Source organism: Neophocaena asiaeorientalis, unplaced genomic scaffold, assembly GCF_003031525.2.
Source record: "Neophocaena asiaeorientalis asiaeorientalis breed wild unplaced genomic scaffold, Neophocaena_asiaeorientalis_V1.1 scaffold218, whole genome shotgun sequence".
NCBI classification, from domain to species: domain Eukaryota; kingdom Metazoa; phylum Chordata; class Mammalia; order Artiodactyla; family Phocoenidae; genus Neophocaena; species Neophocaena asiaeorientalis.
In genome coordinates this window covers 1,755,608-1,766,884 of record NW_020172818.1, presented here as the reverse complement: position 1 = coordinate 1,766,884, position 11,277 = coordinate 1,755,608, and the positions used below count along the sequence as shown (strand labels likewise).

Genomic DNA, 11,277 nt, shown 5'->3' with positions numbered 1-11,277 from the left:
AGCAGAGTTGAGACGGTACAGGATGATTTCAGTTTTTGACATATTATGTTGGGGGCATCTGTAAAATACCCATGTAGACATTTCCATGAGGCACCTGGGTTGAGATGATGGAGCTCTGGGGGAAAAGCTGTTGTGAAAAGGGACAGCATGAAACTAGCTTACACGCCTGAATGAATGTGGTGAAGAGGGAGAACAAAGAGGAGCTAGTAGAGGACCTAGGAAAGACTGAAAGAACAATTAAGGAGGTGAATGTTTCAAGAAAAACCAGATTTTTGTTGCTTTTGTTGTTTTCTTGCAGAGAAGTCACATGAGTTAAAAGGTTTTTGCATTTGGTTTGGCTATGTTGGCTTCAGTAGATTCAGCTGAGCTTTCACAGCTTAGTCAAAAGTGGGTTCAAGAGTTACAGGAGGGCTTCCCTGGTGGCGCAGTGGTTTAGAGTCTGCCTGCCGATGCAAGGGACATGGGTTCGTGCCCCGGTCTGGGAAGATCCCACATTCTGTGGAGCGGCTAGGCCTATGAGCCATGGCTGCTGAGCCTGCGCGACCAGAGCCTGTGCTCAGCAACGGGAGAGGCCACAACAGTGAGAGGCCCACATACCGCAAAAAAAAAAAAAAAAAGGTTACAGGAAATATACTACAAAGCTATAGGAATCAAGAGAGTATGGTACTAGCACAAAAATAGAGATATAGATCAATGGAACAGGATAGAAAGCCCAGAGATAAACCCATGCACATATGGTCACCTTAACTTTGATAAAGGAAGCAAGAATATACAATGGAGAAAAGACAGCCTCTTTAATAAGTGGTGCTGGGAAAACTGGAGAGCTACATGTAAAATAATGAAATTAGAACACTCTCTAACACCATACACAAAAATAAACTCAAATTGGATTAAAGACCTAAAGGTAAGGCCAGACACTATAAAACTTAGAGGAAAACGTAGGCAGAACACTCTATGATATAAATCACAGGAAGGTCCTTTTTCTCCTTTTCCAAGATGGAAATAAAAACAAAAATAAACAAAAGAGACCTAATGAAACTTCAAAGCTCTTGCACAGCAAAGGAAACCATAAACAAGACAAAAAGACAACCCTCAGAATGGGAGAAAATATTTGCCAACGAAGCACTGATAAAGGATTAATCTCCAAAATTTACAAGCAGCTCATGCAGCTCAATATGAAAAAAACAAACACCCCAATCCAAAAATGGGCAGAACACCTGAATAGACATTTCTCCAACAAAGAGGTACAGATTGCCAACAAACACATGAAAAGATGCTTAACATCACTAATCATTAGAGAAATGCAAATCAAAACTACAATGAGGTATCACTTTACACTGGTCAGAATGGCCATCATCAAAAAATCTACAGAGAGACCTTCAAGATGGTGGAAGAGTAAGACGTGAAGGTCAACTTCCTCCCCACAAATACATCAGAAGTACATCTACATGTGGAACAACTCCTACAGAACACCTACTGAACACTGACAGAAGACCTCAGACTTCCAAAAGGCAATAAAAAAGTCCCCATGTACCTGGGTAGGGCAAAAGAAAAAACAGACGCAAAAGAATAGGGACAGGACCTGCACCTTGGGGAGGGAGCTGTGAAAGAGGAAAAGTTTCCACACACTAGGAAGCCCCTTTGTGGGCAGAGACTAGGGGTGGTGAGAGGGAAGCTTCGGAGCCACGGAGGAGAGCACAGCAACAGGGGTGCAGAGGGCAAAGCAGAGAGATTTCTGCACAGGGGATCGGTGCTGACCAGCACTCACCAGCCTGAGAGGCTTGTGTGCTCACTCACCAGGACCGGTGGGGGCTGGGAGCTGAGGCTCGGGCTTCGGAGTTCAGATCCCAAGGAGAGGACTGGTGTTGGCTGCGTAAACACAGCCTGAAGGGGGCTAGTGCGCCACAGCTAGCCAGGAGGTAGTCCGGGAAAAAGTCTGGACCTGCCTAAGAGGCAAGAGACAAATATTTCAGGGTGTGCCAGGAGAGGAGATTCAGAGCACCACCTAAACAAGCTCCAGAGATGTGCGTGAGCTGCGTCTATCAGCGTAGACACCAGAGACGGGCATGAGATGCTAAGGCTGCTGCTGTAGCCACCAAGAATCCTGTGTGCAAGCACAGGTCACTATCCACAGCTCCCCTACTGGGAGCCTGTGCAGCCCGCCACTGCCAGGGTCCTGTGATCCAGTGACAAATTACCCTGGAGAACACATGGTGCACCTCAGCCTGTTGCAACGTTACACTTGCCTCTGTTGCCAGAGACTCGCCCCGCATTCCATACCCCTCCCTCCCCCTGGCCTGAGTGAGCCAGAGCACCCTAATCAGCTGCTACTTTAACGCCATCCTGTCTGAGCAAAGAAGAGATATCCTCAGGAGACCTACACACAAAGACAGGGTCAAATCCAAAGCTGAACCCCAGGAGCTGTGCGAACAAAGAAGAGAAAGGGAAATTTCTCCCAGCAGCCTCAGGAGCAGTGGATTAAATCTCCACAATCAACGTCATGTACCCTGCATCTCTGGAATACCTGAATAGACAATGAATCGTCCCAAAATTGAGGTAGTGGACATTGGGAGCAATGATATATATATTTTTTTCCTTTTTCTGAGTGTGTAGGTGTATGCTTCTTTGTGTGATCTTCTCCATAAAGCTTTGCTTTTATCATTTGTGCTAGGGTTCTGTCTGTCCATTTTTTTTGTTTGTTTGTTTTTCTTGGGGTTTTTTTAGTACAGTTTTTAGCGCTTGTTGTCAATCGTAGATATGTTTTTTGGTTAGGTTCCTCTCTTCCTTTTATTTTCTTCGATTTTTTACTACTTTTTAATTTTTTTATTTTTAATAATTATTTTTTATTTTAATAAGTTTATTTTATTTTACTCTTTTCTTTCTTTTTTCTTTTTTGCCCCTTTTCTTCTGAGCCGTTTGGCTGATAGGGTCTTAGTGCTCCACTTGGGTGTCTGGCCTGTGCCTCTGAGGTGGGAGAGCCGCCTTCAGGACATTGGTCCACCAGAGACCTCGCAGCTCCACATAATATCAAATGGCAAAAGCACTCCCTAGTCTACCTGAAAAAGAATTAAGAGTAATGATAGTAAAGATGATCCAAAATCCTAGAAATAAAATGGAGAAAATACAAGAAATGTTTAACAAGGACCAAGAAGAAGTAAAGAGCAAACAACAATGATGAACAATTTAATGATGAACATTAAATTGATGAACATTAAATTCCATTTAATTCCAATTTTGAAGAGATTATAGTTGAAAACTTCCCTAATGTGGGAAAGGAAATAGTCAAGCAAGTCCAGAAAGTACAGAGCGTCCCATACAGGATAAATCCAAGGAGAAACACATCAAGACACATATAAATCAAACTATCAAATATTAAATACAAAGAAAAAATATTAAAAGCAGCAAGGGAAAAGCAACAAATAACATACAAGGGAATCCCCATAAGGTTAACAGCTGATCTTTCAGCAGAAACTCTGCAAGCCAGAAGGGAGTGGCAGGACATATTTAAAGTGATGAAAGGGAAGAACCTACGCCCATGATTACTCTACCCAGCAAGGATCTCATTCAGATTCGATGGAGAAATTAAAACCTTTACAGACAAGCAAAAGTTAAGAGAATTCAGCACTACCAAATCAGCTTTACAACAAATACTAAAGGAACTTCTTCAAGCAGGAAACACAAGAGACCTACAGGATGATCAAGGGATCAATCTAAGAAGATATAGCAATTGTAAATATTTATGCACCCAACATAGGAGCACCTCAATACATAAGGCAAATGCTAACAGCCATAAAAGGGGAAATCGACAGTACACAATCATAGTACGGGACTTTAACACCCCACTTTCACTAATGGACAGATCATCCAAAATGAAAATAAATAAGGAAACACAAGCTTTCATTGATACATAAAAGAAGATGGAATTAATTGATATTTAAAGCACATTCCATCCAAAAACAACAGAATACACTTTCTTCTCAATAGCTCATGGAACATTCTCCAGGGTAGATCATATCTTGGGTCACAAATCGAGCCTTGGTAAATTTAAGAAAATTGAAATCATATCAAGTATCTTTTTTGACCACAATGCCTAGACTAGATATCAATTACAGGAAAAAATCTGTAAAACATACAAACACATGGAGGCTAAACAATTCCCTACTAAATAACCAAGAGATCACTGAAGAAATCAAAGAGGAACTCAAAAAATACCTAGAAACAAATGACAATGAAAGCCCTACAACCCAAAACCTATGGATTGTAGCAAAAGCAGTTCTACGTGAGAAGGGTATAGCAATACAATCCTACCTCAAGAAACAAGAAAACAGCTCAAATAAACAACCTAACCTTACACCTAAAGCAATTAGAGAAAGAAGAACAGAAAACCCCCAAAATTAGCAGAAGGAAAGAAATCATAAAGATCAGATCAGAAATAAATGAAAAAGAAATGAAGGAAGCAATAGCAAAGATCAATAAAATCAAAAGCTGGTTCTTTGTGAAGATAAACAAAATTAATAAACCATTAGCCAGACTCATCAAGAAAACAAGGGAGAAGACTCAAATCAATAGAATTAGAAATGAGAAAGTAGAAGTAACAACTGACACTGCAGAAATACAAAGGATCATGAGAGATTGCTACGAGCAACTACATACCAATAAAATGGACAAATTCTTAGAAATGCACAACTTCCGAGACTGAACCAGGAAGAAATAGAAAATATGAACAGATCAATCACAAGCACTGAAATTGAAACTGTGATTAAAAATCTTCCAACAAACAAAAGCCCAGGACCATATGGCTTCACAGGCGAATTATATCAAACATTTAGAGAAGAGCTAACACCTATCCTTCTCAAACTCTTCCAAAATATAGCAGAGGAATACTCCCAAACTCATTCTGCGAGGCCACCGTCACTCTGATAACAAAACCAAACAAAGATGTCACAAAGAAAGAAAACTACAGGCCAATATCACTGATGAACATAGATGCAAAAATCCTCAACAAAATACTAGCAAACAGAATGCAACAGCACATTAAAAGGATCATACACCATGATCAAGTGGGCTTTATTCCAGGAATACAAGGATTCTTCAATCTAAGCAAATCGATCAATGTGATACACCATATTAACAAACTGAAGGAGAAAAACTATATGATCATCTTAATAGATGCAGAAAAAGCTTTTGACAAAATTCAACACCCATTTATGATAAAAACCCTCCAGAAAATAGGCATAGAGGGGATTACCTCAACAGAATAAAGGCCATATATGACAAACCCACAGCCAACATCGTCCTCAATGATGAAAAACTGAAACCATTTCCACTAAGATCAGGAAAGAGACAAGGTTGCCCACTCTCAGCACTATTATACAACATAGTTTTCGAAGTTTTAGCCACAGCAGTCAGAGAAGTAAAAGGGATAAAAAGAATCCAAATTGGAAAAGAAGAAGTAAAGCTGTCATTGTTTGCAGATGACATGATAGTATACATAGAGAATCCTAAAGATGCTACCAGAAAACTACTGGAGCTAATCAGTGAATTTGATAAAGTAGCAGGATACAAAATTAATGCATAGAAATCTCTTGCATTCCTATACACTAATGATGAAAAATCTGAAAGAGAAATTAAGGAAACGCTCCCATTCAGCATTGCAAAAAAAGAATAAAATACCTAGGAATAAACCTACCTAAGAGGACAAAAGGCTTGTATGCAGAAAACTATAAGACACTGATGAAAGAAATTAAAGAAGATACAAACAGATGGAGAGACCTACCATGACCTTGGATTGGAAGAATCAACATTGTGAAAATGAATATACTACCCAGAGCAATTTCCAGATTCAATGCAATCCCTAGCAAACTACCAATGGCATTTTTCACAGAACTAGAACAAAAAATTTCACAATTTGTATGGAAATACAAAAGACTGAAGAGCCAAAGCAGTCTTGAGAAAGAAAAGCAGAACTGGAGGAATCAGACTCCCTGACTTCAGACTATACTACAAAGCTACAAAGCTACAGTAATCAAGACAGTATGGTACTGGCACAGAAACAGAAATATAGATCAATGGAACAGGATAGAAATGCCAGAGATAAACCCATGCACGTATGGTCACCTTATTTTTGATAAAGGAGACAAGAATATACAATGGAGAAAAGACAGCATCTTCAAAAAGTTGTGCTGGGAAAACTAGACAACTACATATAAAAGAATTAAATTAGAACACTCCCTAACACCGTACACAAAAATAAACTAAAAATGGATTAAAGACCTAAATGTACAGCCAGACACTATAAAACACTTAGAGGAAAACATAGGCAGAACCCTCTATGACATAAATCACAGCAAGATCCATTTTGGCCCACCTCCTAGAGAAATGGAAATAAAAACAATAATAAACAAATGGGACCTAATGAAACTTCAAAGCTTTTGCACAGCAAAGGAAACCATAAACAAGACGAAAAGACAACCCTTAGAATGGGAGAAAATATTTGCAAATGAAGCAACTGACAAAGGATTTATCTCCAAAATTTATAAGCAGCTCATGCAGCTCAGTATCAAAAAATGAAAAAACCCAATCCAAAAATGGGCAGAAGACCTAAAGCAACATTCCTCCAAAGAAGATATATAGGTTGCCAACAAATACATGAAAGAATGCTCAACATCACTAATCATTAGACAAATGCAAATCATAACTACAATGAGGTATCACCTCACACCAGTCAGAATGGCCATCATCAAAAAATCTAGAAACAATAAATGCTGGAGAGGGTGTGAAGAAAAGGGAACACTCTTGCACTGCTGGTGGGAATGTAAATTGGTACAGCCACTATGGAGAACGGTATGGAGGTTCCTTAAAAAAACTACAAATAGAACTACCATATGACCCAGCATTCCCACTAGTGGACATATACCCTGAGAAAACCATAATTCAAAGAGTCATGTACCACAATGTTAATTGCAGCACTATTTACAGTAGCCAGGACATGGAAGCAACGTAAGTGTCCATCGACAGATGAATGGATAAAGAAGACGTGGCACATATATACAATGGCATATTACTCAGCCATAAAAAGAAACAAAACTGAGTTACTTGTAGTGAGGTGGATGGACCTAGAGTCTGTCATACAAGAGTGAAGTATGTCAGAAAGAAAAAGACAAATACCGTATGCTAACGCATATATGGAATCTTAAAAAAATATATAAATGGTTCTGAAGAATCTAGGAGCAGGAGAGGAATAAAAGCGCAGACGTAGAGAATGGACTTGAGCACACAGGAGGGGGAGGGGTAAGCTTGGATGAAGTAGGAGAGTGGCATGGACATATATACACTACCAAATATAAAATAGATAGCTAGTGGGAAGCAGCTGCATAGCACAAGGAGATCAGCTTGGTGCTTTGTGACCACCTAGAGGGGTGGGATAGGGAGGATGGGAGGGAGACGCAAGAGGGAGGGGATATGGGGATATATGTATACGTATAGCTGATTCACTTTGTTATATAGCAGAAACTAACATAACATTGTAAAGCAATTATACCCCAATAAAGATGTTAAAAAAAAAAGAGTTATGAGACATAAAGAAGGAGAGGCAGATGGTACGTACAAATGGTTCCAGAATTTGGAGTTTGAAAAGGAGAGCAGAGAATTCAGTATTTGAAAATACCATGGAGAATCAAGGAGGTAGAAGTAGCATTATGGCCAGAATTTTTGGAGATGCTTTGTGTACTTTAAGTTGGGCGATCTTTTATCATCTGTTCCTCAGGGGACTTTATTATGTTGTTGCCATACAATATTCTCTGATTTTGTTTTATCCAAGCATGTACTGTTTCTTCGTTTTTCAGTTCCTAATATAAATAACATGCTATTCATTTGTATATTGATTTTAGGTTTCAGTTTTGCTGTTTATACGTATATTCTATTCTGGTAGTCTGTGGATTCCTTTGTCAATTATCAACTATTATTTCCAGAAATCCTGAAACCAAGTATATTTCATTATATTCAGTATAACATCTGGGATATATTTCAATTCTATTTATATTTAGCTCAATCAGTAATATCCATCCTTTGGCTTATGTTATTATAAATTGATTTAGCTATATTTTAAATTAATTGAAAATTTTACCCATGGTAAATACATAAGATTATCATTGAATCAAAATAGGTACTATTAAATTAAAGATTAATTTTGGGATAACACAAATATACTTTCTGGCATATGTACAATCTTGTAAAAAATAATAAGCAGATTAATGTTAAGCTGACTAGCATGAAAAATATTCAGCATAGTAAAAAATTAAAAGAAATGTGTTCTCTATATCCAGTGTTTCATTAATGGGGAAGTTAAACTTTATTCTTTTTTTTTTTTTTTTTTTTTTTTTTTTTTTTGTGGTACGCGGGCCTCTCACTGTTGCGGCCTCTCCCGTTGCGGAGCACAGGCTCCGGACGCGCAGGCCCAGCGGCCATGGGTCACGGGCCCAGCCGCTCCGCGGCATGTGGGATCCTCCCGGACCGGGGCACGAACCCGCGTCCCCTGCATCGGCAGGCGGACTCTCAACCACTGCGCCACCAGGGAAGCCCAAACTTTATTCTTTTTATACTGTGGCTGAATTTTAAAAGTACAGAAGTCAGTAGCAGAATATAAGTTTTCAATACTATACTATTTGGTTTAAGAAAAATATTCTCTTCAAATTATAGAGTAATATTAATTCTTTTAATATTATAATGAGGGTGCTCACACCATAGTCTTTAAATCTGAAGCCTGATAGGACAGTCTGAGTTTAAATCCTGGTTTTGCCATTTAAGAACTGAGTGACCCTAGGCAAATTACTAAACTCTCTGACCCTCAATTTTTGCATATCTAAAAGGGGTTAATAGTGGTGTGTACATCACAGGAAGTTGTGAGTTTTGATTAGATTAATATATGTAAAATGATCAGAACAGTAATTGAACATATTAAGTGTCCTGCAATTGTTTGCTAGCATCATAATTCATTTGCATCTATACACAGCTCTTTTCAGTGTGCATGCAATTATATGAATATCACTGGGAATGACATTTTATCCTTACATAGTACTATTCTCATGATAGGTAGCTCAGACTTAGGTGTAGATGATAGAACTGTTCTACCAAATGAAATAGTTAAATTGATGATAGAGTTAAGGGTAGATTAGATCCTATTTAAAACCTATACGAAATGTGTCTCATACAGTATGGTGACAGTTACCATTACTTGAATTTAATCTTTTCCCTACTCTTCTTTCTAGGGACTCAGTTAATCAGTGTTCCTTGAGTATCTAATATGTATCAAATATTATACTATGATTTTTTAAAATAATTAGTTAATTAATTTATTCTTCCCTGCGTTGGGTCTTTGTTGCTGGGCTCAGGCTTTCTCTTAGTTGCGGCGAGCTGGGGCTACTCTTCGTTGCAGTGCACGGACATCTCATTGCGTTGGCTTCTCTTGTTATGGAGCATGGGCTCTAGGCACATGGCCTTCAGTAGTTGTGGCACACAGGCTCAGTAGTTGTGGCTCGTGGGCTCTAGAGCACAGGCTCAGTAGTTGTGGCACATGGACTTAGTTGCTCCGCGGCATGTGGGGTCTTCCTGGACCGGGGATCGAACCCATGTCCCCTGCATTGGCAGGCAGATTCTTAACCACTGCGCCACCAGGGAAGTCCCTATACTATGATTTTAATGCTTAAGACAGGTGCAGTTATTGCCTTGAGGCAGCTTATACACTGGAGGGCAAGAGTTACATCAAACAAATAAGTATTGGTACTACAAAGAAAAAGTTATAGTAATATTATACTAAAAGAGGACATCTCTCCTGGTGCTGGGTGCAAAAGCCACCCTAACTGAAGTGCTATAATAACCTGAGATCAAAGAATGAAAACTTTAGCTACCTGAGGAGGAAAAGTACCAAGTAGAAAGCATGGGGTATGGGAGTTTACATGACATGTGTACTGACTGTAGAGAAATACAGGTGTGATGTGATGCTGGGGACTGAAAGAGAAGCCAGAACTCCTAGAACTCAGAGTTCCTGTTAAAGATAGTGACTTGGGGCTTCCCTGGTGGTGCAGTGGTTGAGAGTCCGCCTGCCGATGCAGGGGACACGGGTTCGTTCCTTGGTCTGGGAAGATCCCACATGCCGCGGAGCGGCTGGGCCCGTGAGCCATGGACGCTGAGCCTGTGCGTCCGGAGCCTGTGCTCTGCAACGGGAGAGGCCACAACAGTGAGAGGCCTGCGTACCGCAAAAAAAAAAAAAAAAAAATAGTGACTTGGCCGACCCCCGAGGAGTCCCAGGCCATCAAAGCTCTTCAGAAAGACCTCGAGCAATTTGCCAAGCTCCTAAAGCAGAGAGGATCTCCCTGGGATATACCCAGGCCGATGTGGGGCTCACCCTGGGGGTTCTCTTTGGGAAGGTGTTCAGCCAAGCAACCATCTGCCGTTTTGAGGCTTTGCAGCTCAGTTTCAAGAACATGTGTAAGCTGCAGACCCTGCTGCGGAAGTGGGTGGAGGAAGCTGACAACAACGAGAATCTGCAGGGGATATGCAAGGCAGAGACCGTCATGCAGGCCCGGAAGAGAAAGCAGACCAGTATTGAGAACCGAGTGAGAGGCGGCCTGGAGAGCATGTTCCTGCAGTGCCCAAAGCCCATCCTGCAGCAGATTAGCCACATGGCTCAGCACCTCGGGCTTGAGAAGGATGTGGTCCGAGTGTGATTCTGCAACCATCGCCAGAAGGGCAAACGATCAAGCAGTGACTTTTCGCAGCAAGAGGATTTTGAGGCTGCTGGATCTCCTTTCTCAGGGGGACCAGTATCCTTTCCTCTGGCGCCAGGGCCCCATTTCGGTACCCCAGGCTATGGGGGTCCTCATTTCACTACGCTGTACTCCTCGGTCCCATTTCCTGAGGCTGAGGCCTTTCCCTCGGTGTCTGTCACCACTCTGGGGCTCCCCCATGCATTCCAACAGAGGTGTCAGCCCTTCCCAGGAATGAGGACAGAGGAAGGGGGACAGCTAGGTAGAAAACCCTGGGATTCGTACCAGGGCTTTGGGATTAAGTTCTTCATTCACTTAGAAAGGAATTGGGAGCACACAGGGTGTGGGGGCAGGGAGTTTGGGGGAACTGGTTGGAGGGAAGGTGAAGTTCAGTGATGCTCTTGATTTTAATCCCTGCATCACTCATCACTTTGTTCTTAAAGAAGCCTGGGACCTAGAAAAAAAGAAAAAAGATAGTGACTTGATGGACCCTAAGTCTTTTTGTTTGTGTTTT

At 40.7% G+C, this 11,277-nt stretch overlaps 1 pseudogene; it reads left to right on the top strand.

Moving 5' to 3' along the window:
• Nucleotides 1-10,217: 10,217 nt before the first annotated feature.
• Nucleotides 10,218-11,001, top strand: LOC112397546 (POU domain, class 5, transcription factor 1 pseudogene; annotated as a pseudogene).
• Nucleotides 11,002-11,277: the final 276 nt, after the last annotated feature.